Source organism: Amblyomma maculatum, chromosome 10 (assembly GCF_055883805.1).
Source record: "Amblyomma maculatum isolate TAMU_Amacu chromosome 10, ASM5588380v1, whole genome shotgun sequence".
Taxonomy (NCBI): domain Eukaryota; kingdom Metazoa; phylum Arthropoda; class Arachnida; order Ixodida; family Ixodidae; genus Amblyomma; species Amblyomma maculatum.
In genome coordinates this window covers 139196474-139212193 of record NC_139353.1, presented here as the reverse complement: position 1 = coordinate 139212193, position 15720 = coordinate 139196474, and the positions used below count along the sequence as shown (strand labels likewise).

The 15720-nt window shown below is 46.7% G+C and overlaps 1 pseudogene; it reads left to right on the top strand.

Annotated features, from left to right (window-relative positions):
- The first annotated feature begins 12804 nt into the window (after positions 1-12804).
- LOC146177561 (uncharacterized) lies at positions 12805-13968 on the top strand (annotated as a pseudogene).
- The last annotated feature ends 1752 nt before the right edge of the window (positions 13969-15720 follow it).

Below are 15720 nucleotides of genomic sequence, written 5' to 3'. Positions count from 1 at the left end.
ACAGTGATAGCAGTACATCGCAGATATGGTCCCTCCGTACGGCGGCGCAGACGCTGCTACCGCCCATTCAGGAAACATTCACATGGAACGGCGTTGACCTAAAAATGGACATTGATAATGGATCCCCAGTCTGCGTCATTTCAAAAGCTATTTATGACAAACATCGCAATGAATGGCCTCCGCTCGCGAAATCGCCGATAAAGTTATCGTGCTATCTCGGAAAGCTACCAGTGCTGGCCGTCATGAACATGGACGTGCGTTATCAAGCAACTACAGTGGAATGCAATCTGGTGGTGTTAAACTGCAAAGGCCCCAGTCTTTGTGGCCGGGATTTATTGCAGAAACTGAAGGACACCGGAATGACTCTCCTGCACGTAAAGGCGCAGACTAACGTGGCCAGCACGGTTCCGCCAGCTGCCCATTAACCTGCCGGGGAAATTCTGAACAGCTATGCTGATCTTTTCGGCGAGGGCACCGGACTCTTGAAAGGCCCGCCAGCACGGATTCATCTCAAGAGCAGAGCAACCACAAGTTTTTCAAGGCAAGGAAGGTTCCTTTTGCGTACAAAGAAAAAGTCTCACAGGATTTGGATAGGCTTACGAAAACAGGGATAATATCGCCTGTACCATATTCGGAATGGGCCACACCCATTGTTCCCGTCTTGAAGAAGGACGGCTCAGTGCGCCTTTGCGGAGATTTTAAAGCCACACTAAATCCTGTGTGTGAGATTGAGCAATACCCGCCTACCAGTTATTGACGACATGTTTGCCAATTTAGCGGGAGGAGAACGGTTCAGTGTGCTAGACCTGCGAGACGCCTATAGCCAGGTAGCGTTGGACGAGGAGTCGCGGAAACTGGCCGTCATCAACACTCAAAAAGGGTTATACTGCTACAATCGGCTACCATTTGGAATCTCTTCTGCGCCAGCAATCTTTCAGCGGAAAATTGAATCCGTGCTCCAAGGGTTAACCGGCGTGCAGGTCTATCTTGACGATGTGCTAATAGCTGACAAGAGCCAAGATGACTCAAACCTGAAAGCCGTACAGCAACGCTTCAGGGAAAATGGCATTAAGCTGCGCGCTGACAAATGTCGCTTCGCCGAGCAAGCAGTAACATATCTCGGTCACCGAATTGATAAAAACGGGTTGCACCCGGTTGAAAAAGAACATCGACGCTATCAGACTAGCCCCTTCTCCGCGTAATGTTACAGAGTTGCGTGCCTTTCTTGGGTTTATCACCTTCTACCATAAGTTTCTCCCTAACCTGTCCACCTTACTTGCGCCTTTGTATAAGCTACTGACGAAAGGAGCCAGGTGGAGGTGGAGCGATAAAGAACAAGCAGCATTCGAACTGTCGAAAAAGGCTCTTTGCGCAGCCCCTGTGTTGACATATTTCAATCCGAAGCTCGAACTACTTTTGCAATGCGATGCCTCAACTCACGGTGTGGGAGCGGCACTTTTCCATCGCATTAATGGGGAAATTAGGCCCATCAGATTTCGGTCCCGGACCTTAACTTCGGCCGAAAAGAAGTATTCTCAGATCTAACGTGAAGCGTTGGCTCTCGTTTTTGGTGTTTCACGTTTCCGGGACTACCTCCTTGGCCGGGAGTTCACCCTGGTGACGGATCATCGGCCACTGCTCGGCCTTCTACGAATGGATCGTCAGACCCCCATCATGGCCGCCGCGAGAATACAAAGATGGGCTCTTCTGCTGGGAGCGTACAAATACAAGCTGCTTTGCAAATCCGGAAAAATGATGGTTAACGCGGACACCCTAAGCCGTTTACCTCAAACCTTGCAGGAAACGGAGCCCGCACCGGAAGTAGACGCAGAGTTTGTCCTCGCCATCGACCAGTGGGACCAGTCGGCCATCACTATAGAAGAATAGCGGTCACTCACAGAAACGGACGTGGTACTAGCACTTGTCCGCAGGTACGTCCAGGAGGGTTGGCCCAAAACATGTTGCTCCGGTAACACGGAGATGTTGCATTACTACAAAAAGCGACATGAATTATCTGTTCAGGATGGCCTCTACTGTGGGGACATCGTGTAGTAGTCCCCAAACAGGCGCGCGGTAGACTGCTGATGATATTGCACGAAGCCCATCAGGGCGTCTGCACCATGAAGAAGGTAGCACGGTCCAAATTTTGGTGGCCGGAGATCGACCGGGACATTAGCCGAATAGCCGATGAATGCAGAAACTGTGTCCAGGCTTTACCAATGCCTCCAGCACGTGAACCAGTAAACTGGCCAGCTACAGAAGAAAAATGGTCCCGATTGCACCTCGATTTCGCTGGACCTATCAGGGACAAAATGTTGCTGATCGTGGTTGATTCCCACAGCAAATGGATCGAGGCCTTTCCACTCTCGAGTGCAACGTCAAGCAGCACGGTAAACGCGCTGCGTGCGCTCTTCAGCCAGTTCGGACTACCGCGCACTGTAGTAACTGATAACGGCACGCCCTTTACCGGGTCGGATTTCGCCGAATTCATGAACAGGAATGGCATTGCCCACATTCGAACACCGCCCTACCACCCACAAAGCAATGGGCTGGCAGAACGCGCGGTCAGAACGGTTAAGGATGGGTTAAAGAATATGCCTGGCGTGGATCTCTCAACCGCACTCGCACGAGTTTTGTGTCGATACGGGAATGCGCCAAGGCAGTCGAGCCTATCACCTTCAGAGTTACTGTTAGGTTATCGACTACGCACCAGACTGGACATGTGTTTTCCTCTCAGGAACAAACCTGTCCAGAGCAGAGCAGCTACACCAGAGTCGGATGACGCCAGCGGGAGTTTAGCTCTGGGGGACCCTGTACTAGTCCGTAACTACGGTGTTGGTGACAAGTGCACACCCGGAAAGGTGAAGTCAACAACAGGAGCTCGACTAGTCACTGTCAAGACGGAGGATAATGGGGTGGTCCGTCGTCATGCTGATCAAATCCGCAAGCGCGACGTCGAGGGATCCACACTCGCGGGTACACAGCCCAGAAGCAGAACCAGTGGACCACCCGCTGGCAATTCAGAACAACGCATCCACGTCACAGCCCGCAGACCCTGCTCCCCAAGAGACACAGCTGCGCAGGTCTACCCGGGTCAAGAAACATGTGGATCGCTATGGTTATTAGGAGGAAGGGATGCTAACGCCATCTATGAACCGGCAACGGCACCAACCTTTTCATTCTTTCTTTCCTTCTTTCCCCTCACCCCTCTGACTATATAATACCCCTTGATCTGGAAATAAACCGTCGTACTTTTGGCCTGGCTACGCTGTCAGACGCATCACTCGGGAGCGGCGTTCCCATTGACTACGCCTTTCCAACAGCGGCGTTCCCATTGACTGCGCCTTTCCAAAAGTGGCCTTCCCATTGACTGCGCCTTTCCAGCAGTAACTAAAATGGGAAACATACGCAAGTACAAAACGTTTAAAATAAGCGAGATTTTAAAACATGATATTTCATTTCCCGAACGAATAGCGTGTTCAGGAAGTTGACCGTGTCTTTATTTACATCGGTGGTTTTGTCCTGCTGAAGGCACCCTGCTTTCGCAACAAAAAGAAAGACGCACACCGCCATACGCCCTATAATGGCTGCCTTAGACGAGTGGGCCCATACCCTAGAGGTTGCCGCGAATTCCCTGGAAAAAGCTCGTCTGCAACCATCTACTAGTTGCCTTGCATGCCACTATGTTGCTGGAGTCAAGGGGATTCTCGGAACCGCCAGATAGGCTTACGTGTACAGACTTGCCCCAGCAGTGGAGAGTACCTCGGGGTAACAAAATCAAAGGGTGCTCCTTTCAATGCTTGGACTGGTGCAAAGTGAAGGAGAGTGGATCCAACACACCTAGTATTGTGCTGCCAATTAAGCGCCGGGTTGACCCTAGAACTCGACCCCCAGCAGGAATACGCGTAGAGGGCGCTAGCACTGGAAATTCTCGCTTGTGACCCTGACAATGAATTCGCCAAGAACCCTCTATAACCAGATGAAGGGGAATCGAAGCAGGTGAGGTTCGTCGCTGTTTCCGCATGATCGCCACGGAGCTAACGGCTGTCCCTGCTACCTTACGTATTTGACGTACTCATTTCCGGGGTGAAAAATGCTAATTAACTTCGGCGGAAATATTCCAACTTTACTATGCTTTCAGGGGTCAACTGGATGAAATCATCCAGTACGCTTCAGTCAAGTAGGGAATGTAAGAAAATGTGTCATTATCGATTTTGTTTGCTGTGGAATGTGTGGTATCCTTCGAGAGCGTTAGCGGCAATTCACCTAGTCCATTTCACACTAGCAGTAGGAACTAAAAGGGGATGCTACTGCATTGGTTGGTCTTTCGAAATGCAGGTGTAGGTGGCAACCGAAGTAGCTAGAGCACTGGAAATGGACACTGTGCAATAAGTGAAAAGTACAACGTGGCAGAAAAAGCAGTGGTGCCGCCTAATGGCGTCTACATTTGGCCAAGTAATGAAATGACATTTACTGCGGACTAAGGTATTCAGGGTATTGTAACAGACAGAGTGGTTTCTAAATTCCCCGCAGTCAAGTAAGTCTTTCGGTTGTTATGAATTCAGAATCATTTTTATGGCATGTTCTGGGCAATATAATATTCGCATGGATAGGGGGGGGGGGGGGGGTTAAAAGTACGTGATTGTAAAGCAAATTTATTTTCCGTGGTTCTAAATCGTTATTCTTTTCAGCTACGGAGACAAAATCTAAGCTGTGGCTGTTCAGGGCTATGAAGGTGCCCTGAAGTGAAAAATGTACATGCTCCTCTAGTCATTTGATGCGGTCTCCTATCAATTCAGGCTTCTCACGGTTGGGCACCTCGTCTGACAGTATGGTATACGATCCACAAGAAGGCTCCCACAGAGCCGGTGAAATCTAGGCACATATAGACAGCGGGATAAGACAGGCAGATGAATATTTTCCAGTTAGCTTGGGGAGACGTGGCATTTAGAAGACACTTCATTGTTATTGAAAGAATAAGGTTCCTCAAAACTCATGGGGGAATGTCGGACGAGAACTGGACGACTTCTACATCAGTAGGCTGTTGCCATTACTCTCTGGCGACATTGTCAACTTGGAATAAAGCTTGCGATCTTGAATTTTGTCCCTGTGCATAAATAACGGGAAAAAGCAAGTGGACTCAAGCTGTGAGAAATCTGAGAAAGCGTTTCATATTGCTCGCTATACTAGCCATGTGCTTTTTACAGTGATATACCATTCTCTCATACATGCTATCTTTGGCATTGAAATTTGACGGATCATGCTACCCTTATCGATTCCTTCAATGATCGACTTCGCTCGGACCTGCCACTATGCTCAGAAAGTGTGCCTTCGAAGCCCGATCTTCGTAAAACTGAGTTTGTTCGCTTACCGCCCGAAGCTGCCCTTTATATTCCCATGACTCCGATGACCTCCTTTCCTGATGGGGCCTACTTTGTCCTCGTTGATATTGTTCTTCAGCGGAACATTCCTCACACCACCGTCACCGCGAGTCACATCTCCTTTCCGATTCAGAACTTCGGCCTCGCCGAAGTCTTGGCCGCTAGGCATCAAAATCACCAATCTGTTTCTCTTATCGAATGTACACTATCTGCTGTTACAAAAGAGCTGTACCTAGGCATTTCGCCCACCCCCTCTGCTCTAGCCAAGTTTCCATCCCGACCTTAATTGTGCAATGATCGCCACAGATTCGCCACTCGACCACGCATTCTTCACATTTTTGAATTCCCAAAAGGACATCGGCTATTTCAGTAAGCTCGCTTTCATCCAAGCCTAATTTTCACCCTGTGATCATTCAAAAGTACCAACCGCCGCAGTGTGCAGTCAAAAAGTACTACAGTAATACTACAAAAAAACTGCAGTCTAACGTACGTTTGCCATTTCGTAATTGTGTTGTCCGTTTTGTTTAGTATTTCAGTAGTCTGCGTTGTGTAGTATGTAGTATTTCTGCAGTCTGTCTTATGCAGTGTATTGCATTCCTGTAGTCTGTCCTATGCATTGTGTTGCATTCCTGTAGTCTGCCTGTTGTACTCTCCACCTGTGCCGTATTTATGTAGTCAGCTTTGCCAGATAGTGTCGTAATGGGGGAGATAACATGCAGCTGCAGCGCAGCAGTCCGGCTTTCTACACTGCAACATCCTTAAAGTATGGTCATTCTCGTAAACACCCTACTTGGCCCAAATATTGGAATTGATTTGCAAATGTTCTCAGATGATGACGAATGCATGCCTTGTTCTGAAGCAGGCTTTACCCTAGTTGGAGAAAAATACTGAGACTGCATGCCCATAAAATACACATTTACACAGGAATAACGCATATTTAGTATCGAACGTGTGAGCAAAATATTATCTATTGCGCAGACCCCTGTAGAATGAGGAATGCATCTCTTATATATCGCATGCACTGACTGTTCTAATGTTCAATTATGAAGAAGACCGCATCATTCGTTATAAGTGTAATGCACTTCCTTTAAGAACAGCTTCTGGGGCGAGTCGGTGCATGATACCCACAACAGTGGCGCAACATACAAAAACAAGAAGAGAGACAATACTGGCACAAACTACGAAATGTAACAAAAAATTGAACCCGAGCTTTCACTTTCACGCCCAAGCACAACTTCCTCCTCTAGACCAAAGTTCATCACACTAAACCAACTCTTTTTTCCCAAGCAGATATGTCTGACCAACAATCAATGTTAGTAACCCTCCCATCTAACGTGAGAGGTGAACTTTTTTATTTCGCAAAATTCGCAAAAACAAAGCAGGACGAATAAAAATTCTGACTTCAGAACATCTTTGTCAAGTGGAACAAGCGTACCTACCTGCTAAAGAAAGGCTTGTGCGCATTGGCTCATGTGCAGCCCCAGTCCTTAGCGAACAATTTCAATTGCCCACTATGAGAGGTTACTTCCAAAAAAGATGCGTAGCACTTGTGTGTAACTTTTTTTTCGTTTTGTGGATGACTGCCTCGTCCTCTTAAAGTGCAGTGAAAAATAATTTATAAAAGTTTCTACCGAAGCACAGTCCCTGTTTGACCGGTGTATTCAGCCTCTCGCATTAACACCTGAATTCCCGGAAGATCACACCATACGTTTCCTCGATCTACGCCTTTATTTTTCTGAAGTGCAGAACTACTGGTCCTATGAGCCCAGAGGTAAAAAGCGCTCCTTTCAGATTCGTCTGCCCACTCCAAGTTAATCGAGCGAGGCATCATCAGGTTGTGTTTTCTCAGTGCCGTTCAAAAAACGTGAACATCGGCTCTATGATAGTTTTCTCAAGTAGGTCGGGCGGCTCCTTGCCGCTGGCTAACCTCTGCCCCTCCTGATATCAGTGGCCGGCAGCTTGATGAAGAAACGTTCAGCGGCTCCAAAACGGAGCGGCAAAAACAAAAAGACGTCATCTTGCCGTACCTTCATCAGATCACCCACGGTTTGAAGAAGGTTGGTGAATGCAAAGGCGTTCACGTTGTTTTCTCCGCTCAAAAGAAGCTTGCCTCGCTCTGTAGTAGAGTTAACACGCAACCGGTTCACAGTGGCTGTGGGCAGACGCACAGCCATCCCCACGTTTCTTGTGTCTCCGGCGTTATCTATTCTGTGCCCCTGGCCTGTGGGAGGCAATTCACAAGTGAAATAGGTAGATACATAAATATCAGGCTGCAAGAGCATAACAGTAATGTCGGCAATACTGCAATTTTTGGGATTTAGGCCAATCACTGCAAAAATGTGAAAATAAGTCTTGCGTCCCTAATCTACATAAACGTTTGATTATCGGTAAAGGGCTAGATCGTATGTTTAGGGAGGTACTTGAAGTCATCAAAATCCGCCGTGAAAGGACCACTGTGTTAGCACACCATCAATTTGTTTATCGGAGAAAGAACTGAATTTCTTAAGTACCTCCTAGAATGCGTCGTGAAGGTTCTCTAGCCATGTCTTAGCGTTTTATTGTTTTCACCTGACTTTTTGCATATTAACACCTTCACCGGTTTTATTCCTTTATGCCTCGTAACGTTGCGTGTTTTGAGATTTTACTTCCTTTTGGGCACCTTCAATTGCTTCTGCCATTCGGTTGTAGCATGTTTTAGCGTGTTCTGTTCTAATCAAGGCCCCCTGAACCTCCCTTTTTACCATGTACGTTTTATACATTTTACCGCTATTGCGTCCCCACTTAAAATTCCATTATTGTTATCTATTGCTTGTTTTGTGTTCCCTCGACGACTGTTTTTCACCGCAACTTCAATCATTCGCAAATGTTTTAACTCACTGACGTGACTATATTTCGACGGCCGGTGACAGCGCATTATCGTTATCGATGTGCCACCCCCCGTTCTCATCGCTGTATATTCTATCCTTTTCTAAATAAACCTCAGTTGATAGCGCCTTATGTCTGTGGTTCCTCGAGTCACTATGTCCCGTCCCTTGCGCTGTTCCTTCACCATGCAAAACCAACTAGTCCGCCAACTTGCTCTTATTAAGTTTTGTTTCATACTTAACCTCTTCAGTCCTGAGACATTAATTCTTGAGCAATTTTTATGAAACTTATTTATTCAATACAAAATACAACAAAACAACATTTAAAAAATGTTGCGGGCAAAAAATCATAGCAAAAGGTAGTTTGTTTGCTGGTACCTAAGTGGGTACTCTGGGACTTAGGCCGTATGGAACTCCAGGAAACAGTTCCTACTTTGGAGGCAAAGAAACCCGTTACATTTTCGGCACTTCACTCGCGATTTCCCTGTGCACTGCGGGTTGCGACACTTCATCTGGAACTTCAGCTTTTCATGTTCAGAAAAGTGTCCGGTTCTGTCGTAGCGCACCTCGTCTGGCGGTAGAGGAATCACCTTTGCTCTCTTGGGAGCGGTCGACTCTTCTTCTCTTTCTGCGTCGAAATTAGGCTGACGTGATTTGCGAAGGTCTGCATTTATTAGCACATGAGCAATGTTTGTTTTGAAGCTCAGCAAATCTAGCAGATTCCTCTTTGGAACCATGGCCTTTTCGCAGTCCCTCATGTACAGGACCTAGCTGTTGCAGCAGGCCATGTCCAGAAAATGGGTAAACCGCGCACAGTCCACTTCTTACTGCGCACCATGATCCTATAATAAGCAACATACCTGTCAATCAGGTCTACACCACCCACGTGCTCATTATATTTCGCTACAATGTCGGGTTGAGCGACATCGATTCTTTTTTTTTTTTTTTCATCTTTTGACCATCTTCGGCACTTGCCTTCAGGCTCAGTCCCAAAGGCAGACGACAACAAAATGATTGACTTGTTGTCTTTCCATTTTACAACGCACAGCTTGTCGTCACTGCATACTCTGCAATGGGATTCTCCACGTTTCATGCTTTTGTCATTCGGCACTCGTGCTGCCTGCCCAGTGGTGCGGTTTTGCACTTTTTTGAGAGGATCATGGGCTACTAGCACTTCATATTGTTACGGACGACAAGGAAGAAGAAGCGGGCAGTGGCACGGGCAGGAGCGCTCGCGCTAGGCCCGCGAACATTCATTAAACGTCATCTACCATCGTCATCGGTCATGTTCTGTCTCCTGTCTTCATCAGCTTGCTGCTTCGTAACATTTGGTGGAGGTGCTGGGTGCGGCATCCCCAACCTCGCCTTGGAGCATCGACGCCATCTTCAAGCCGGGACCATCACCGAGGACGCAGGGACATCGCCGAGCAGCTTCGCCCGAGCCCTTCAAGCCCAGACCTGAACAACTACCACCGCCCAGCCCCCAGCCCGGACCTGAAGACAAGGAGAACAGACATACCAATCAGAACCAAGACGAAGGACCCGAAAAACCCGGATGACCCGAAGGAACCGATGGACACGAACACGCAACCCCCACCCAAGCTGCCCGACGTGACCTCGAGCCATCAGTCCCATGGACTCTTGTGACGGATCGTCGACAGCTCCAAGGGAGGCGGATCACCCACGCATCAGACGTCGTACCGGCAAGCCGTTCTATTCTTCCTTCTTCCTCTTCTTCTTCAAGCATTCAGACACGCCCATCATCATGCCATAAAATCATTAACATCGCTAAACTTCCTCGTCCACGATCGGGACGATCGCTCGGTCGCCCCGGGTCATGTTACGGGCGACAAGGATGAAGAAGCTGGCAGTGGCGCGGGCAGGAGCTCTCGCGCTAGGCCCGCGGACATTCATTAAACGTCATCTACCATCGTCATCGGTCATGTTCTGTCTCCTGTCTTCATCGGCTTGCCGCTTCGTAACAATATTCTCGTAATAGACGGGCGAAACACTCTCTTTTTCGGAACATACGGAATATTCGCACCAGTATGCGAAATATTAAAGTAAGTGAGGAGAGAGGGGCATTAGGTTGTCGTAAACGTGACAGGTGTTCTGCTGACCAAATGAAATTACTTGCGTAACAATAACTAACGAGATCCTTCCTTACCCTTGATGCGTCCGCAGCTGCACCTTCGCTTTTTGTGCACACTCTTGGAGCCCTATATTAAACAGCTGACAACTCCCCTTTCGTAGGCGTGAGTCTGGACGGAACTAAAATGTAGGTATCAGCCTGTGTGCTTATCATTTCCCTATACACTGGAACACCAAAGTCGTAGTGTGCTCATCAGCATCCTGTTACATACACATCAGAGGACCGAACGTCAAGCCGAAAAGGTGAGCACTCAGATGACAATAACTTAAGCAGACTTCTACACGAGCACAATTCAGAAAACGCGATGGCTTTTAAAACCTTATTGCAAAAACTTTCATCGTATAAGCCCAACCTAGCCGAAGAGGCTTTCCTGAAACTTTATTTAAATTCCAACCTACGTGCAGCAACGAACACGAAGAAGTTGGTATGCGGTGTGCAAAATGCTATCAGCCATGTCAAAAACACACAACGAGAAGGGGTGTTTAAGCGGGTGGTGGGCATACTCAACGATATTCATCGCGGGCCTTCACGTTCTGCCTTATCTCGTGAACTGTAATTTTCTATACAAATAAAGTCAACACGAATGATCTTTTGGACAAGTCGGACTACGACTGTAAGATGCTGTCGCTTCTGGAGGACGGAGATCATATGTCCTTATCATATATATGTCATATCATATGTCAAAAGATCCTACACTCAACCTGAAAAGGGAACTGCAGGAGCTTCTCGCCCATGTATTTTTAGCTGTTTCAGCCAGCCATAAACCGCTCTACTCTAGCTATTATGTCATAAGAGTTCCGCACCGGCATTTTATAGCTTCGCCAAAAATACAGACATCAGGGATTTTATGACCTCCCCTCTGCCCACCCTGTCTACATTCTTGCGCCGTGTTCTTTCCTCGCTTGTTGGGCAGGGGACGTGTCACGTTCCGAACTCATACGACGCCGTTGAGAAGACACGGAAAACCCTCATTGAAGGCAGTGACGTAATGCTGTCTTCTGACGTGAAATCCCTATCCAAGATTGTGCCCATCCACTTGGAAGCGATGCCACTTTACCGGAGAAATCGCCAACAAAAGCAGGGGACCAGCGCCTGCTCTCGAATTTCTACCTGACCAATACCTACTTTATTTGTAAGGGGATGTTCTATAAGGGAGTACAAGGGACCCCAAATGAGGGATTCTATTTCGGCGACGGCTGCTAATTGTACAATGGAAGCACTGCAGCGACGGAAATTAGCCTGATTTAATCCGCCTCCAAAGATCTTCCTGCGTTATATCAATAATTGGTTTGCATTATTCACATGGACGCTGTCAGCCAGAATTGACACACTTGAACAGCCGGGTAGACTCCATTCCGCTCACGATGAATGAAGAGGTGGAAGGCAGTCTACCTTTCCAGGACGTCCTCGTCTCGCGGTAAGGTGAAATAATGTAAAATAGCCTATACAGAAAATGTACGCACAGATGCCGATACCTACATTTTAGTTCGAGCCATCCTGCTGCGCACAAATGGCAGCTGTCAGTAGTTTAACGCATCGTACCGAAAGTATATGCACAAGCACCAAATGACGCAGCAAGGGTAGGGAATGATCTTGCTAGCTGTGGTTACGCAAAAGATTCCATAATGTCAACAGAAAGAAAACTGTCACGAACTCAACAACTTGACGCCCCTCTTCAAGCCCCAAGAAGTATGCAGCTATTCTGTATGTTCTGAAACTAGTGTCACCCCTCGTGTATTACTATAATATAACGTGAAGTTAGCCCATTTTCCAGCCAAGAAGTTGTTACAATAGATGGTGATTATGAAAGACCACTTGCCGAAAGAAAAGTTCCGAGTATTTGTCTGAGCCATTGCTTGCGCAGGTTGCAGAGACGTCTATATCGGTGAAACTGAAGCCTACAAATAGCACTTACCGACCAAATGCTCTTAATGTGCAGAAAGAAAATAATCCCAATAACGCCTTGGCAGAGCACGCAGTCAAGATCAAATACAGATTTAATCGCAACAATGGAAGAATCGTTGAAAAGGGAAAACTGGCAACGTCACGGCTTTATCTCGTATCATTTAAAGACAGCTTCACAACGCTGAATTGCAGTAGGCGTGATCCTAATCCGATTTACGCAAGGTCCTTACGGCGATTACTTCAGTTTTTACAGACGAAAAAAGTTATTATGATTTTATTCTGAAGAACGCCCTCACTCTGGGTGCCGAAACGTCCACATCAAATTTCGTTTACTGGTCAGCGTCTCTATTCGAAACGCATTCCCCTGGCCACGGGAGATTCCGTCATACTCTCAAGGTCTTTAAAAGTGTTAATTGTTGGGCTACTTGGTGATCAGTCTCAAAATTCATCTCAGCTCGGTATCTGTGCAAACGCGCAGACTACTAATCCGTTTGTCTTCATAATGCAGGCGCTTACAGTCACCGTTCACCTGCTGCTCGTTACCTTGCTGCATGCTTCACCTGGTTCCCCGCTCCGCGTGGCCACTCGCCACCGTGAAAATGCAGCTTTCCTGCCTGCTACGTCACCGGCCCAAGACCTGCATGCGCCGCCGCCGCCGGATTACCTCATCCTGGATCGTGCATGGCCATCCCCAGCGAGACAACCATCATCGACTGAAGCATCTATAAATGTGTCGCATCTGTCGCCGCTGCTCTGTGGGCTGGGTAGCTGCGCAAAAGCGCAGAATACTAATCCGTTTGTTTTCATAATGCAAGTTGGTAGCAAGTTCTCTCTTTTCGCTAAAAAAACTAGTAATTACTTCCTAATGCAGCTGCCGAGCCTGCAGTGCTGCGCTAGTGTTGTTGTTGATTGTTCACGTGCCATTCGTTTACTACTACTCTTGTCGGGAGATGTGGAGACCAACCCTGGGTCCGAGAATTCTGAGACTATACTGTTCGAACTGCAGAAATTGACAACTGGACAAGCAACGCTAATTTCCGACATGCAGGACATCAAAGCACAGCCCAAAACAACTGACATAACCTTAGCCGATTTAAACAAACGCATGATTACCCTCGAATCGCACTACGCCACTCTTTCTGCCCTTAACTCTGAAATAGACCGCCTTAAAACCTTAACAACTGAACTGAGCCAGCAGATCATCAAACTAGAAGAACGCGTTGATGACGCAGAAAATCGTTCCCGGCGCAACAATCTGATATTTTATAATATCCCTGACACTAATGCGTCCGAAAACTATCACGACTCAGAACAAACAATCATTCACCACTGCTCCACGCATCTAGATTATGAAATTGACCCGAATCAAATCTAGCGCGCTCACCGTCTCGGCCGTTATTCCACAGATCGCATAAGGCCAATCATTGTAAAGTTCTCATCATCCAAAACCAAAGAAACCATCCTCTCATATGGCAAAAAGCTTAAAGGCACAAATTATAGCATTAGTGAGGACTTTTCCCCTGCGGTCCGTAACATTAGAAAACAGCTAGTTACCTGCGCACGAACAATAACAGATAAATTCGCCTTGCGTTTTAAAACCCTGCACATCGGTCCTAAGCGTTACACTTACGACGAAGCTTCACAAACCATAAAAGAGATTAAATAGCAGTCATTCCGTCAACATTCGGCAAACAGTTCTACACAGGCACCGCAACCTACTCTTTCTTTATCAGCGATTTTCATGAATATCCGCAGTTTTATTTCGAAGCGCGACATCGTTTCTAATCTGGTCTTATCATCATCCAGCAACTCGCTAATCTTGACAGAAATGTGGCTGCACTCTGACATCTCTGACAGGGAGGTCCTAGCTGACTTGCCAAATTTTCGTCTTTTCCGCAAAGACCGTAAAGACAAGATGGGAGGGGGAGTACTCATTGCAACTAGGCAGGAGCTATCATGAAGATACATTAACTTGTCATCAGATATCGAAATATTGTGGATCTTACTTCACTCTTTACCACACTCAGTTCTCATTGGCGTTTGCTACAACCCCCCTATTAACAGTTCAGATTTCCCTCGTAAATTGAACAATGCATTGAATGAAATCAGAATCAAGCACCCTAATGCCACCATTCTACTCTTTGGCGAGTTCAATTTTCCTACCATCAATTGGGAGACTCTAACAGCTATGGGTAACAGCGATGCTAACGAATTTCTGGATATTTCCTTAATTTCAACCTCGTACAAATAATATCCGAACCAACTCGTGTAACCCATGACTGCGCTAATACCCTCGACCTCATATTGATGGACCGTCCAGATTATGTTAAATCTGTCACATATCATCCAGGTATCAGTGATCACAAAATAATACATGCATGTTTCACCATTAAACCCCTTTCTCGCATAATCAATAAGCAAAAAATTAAACTATATGATAAGGGAAACTATACTGCCATTAATAACGGTCTTCGCGCGTTCCAACTTTTTTTTGAGTCAAACTATAACCAAATACAGTTCATGACAACTGGTCACTATTCAAAAGGAAAATTGAAGAATTGGTTGAAAAATTTATTCCTAAAATGACCATACGAAACAACCAACAAAACCCATGGTTCACCAACACATTAAAACTTTTGGAAAACAAAAAGAAACGCCTTTCATCTTCATCATCAGCCTGATTATACCCACTGCAGGGCGAAGGCCTCTCCCATATTTCTCCACTTAATCCGGTTCTGTGCTAGCTGCATCCACATGACCCCTGTGAACTTCTTAATCTCATCCGCCCACCTAACTTTCTGCCGCCCCCTGCTACGCTTTCCTTCCCTTGGAATCCAGTTTGTTACCCTCAGCGACCATCGGTTATCCTCTCTTCGCACTACATGTCCTGCCCATGTCCATTTCTTCTTCTTAATTTCCACTAGAATGTCGGTAACTTGAGTTATTTCTCTGACCCACTCTGCACGCTTCCTATCTCTTAATGTTACCCCTACCATTTTTCGTTCCATAGCCCTCTGGGTTGTCCTCAACTTAAGTAGAACTCTCTTGGTTAGCCTCCACGTTTCAGCCCCATAGGTGAGTACAGGCAAGATGCAACTGTTGTATACTTTCCTCTTGAGCGATACCGGTAAGCTGCTAGACATAATCTGCGAGTGCTTGCCAAATGCGCTCCATCCCAATCTTATTCTTCTTGTTATTTCCTTTTCATGGTCCGGATCTGCGGTTACTACCTGTCCTAAGTAGACATATTCACCTACTACTTCCAGTATTTCGCTACCTAATGTAAACTGCTGTTCCTTCCCGAGGCTGTTGAACATTACCTTAGTCTTCTGCATATTGATTGTCAAGCCTACCTTTCTACATTTTCTGTCTAGGTCATCAATCATTATTTGCAGTTCATCCCTCGAGTTGCTTAGCA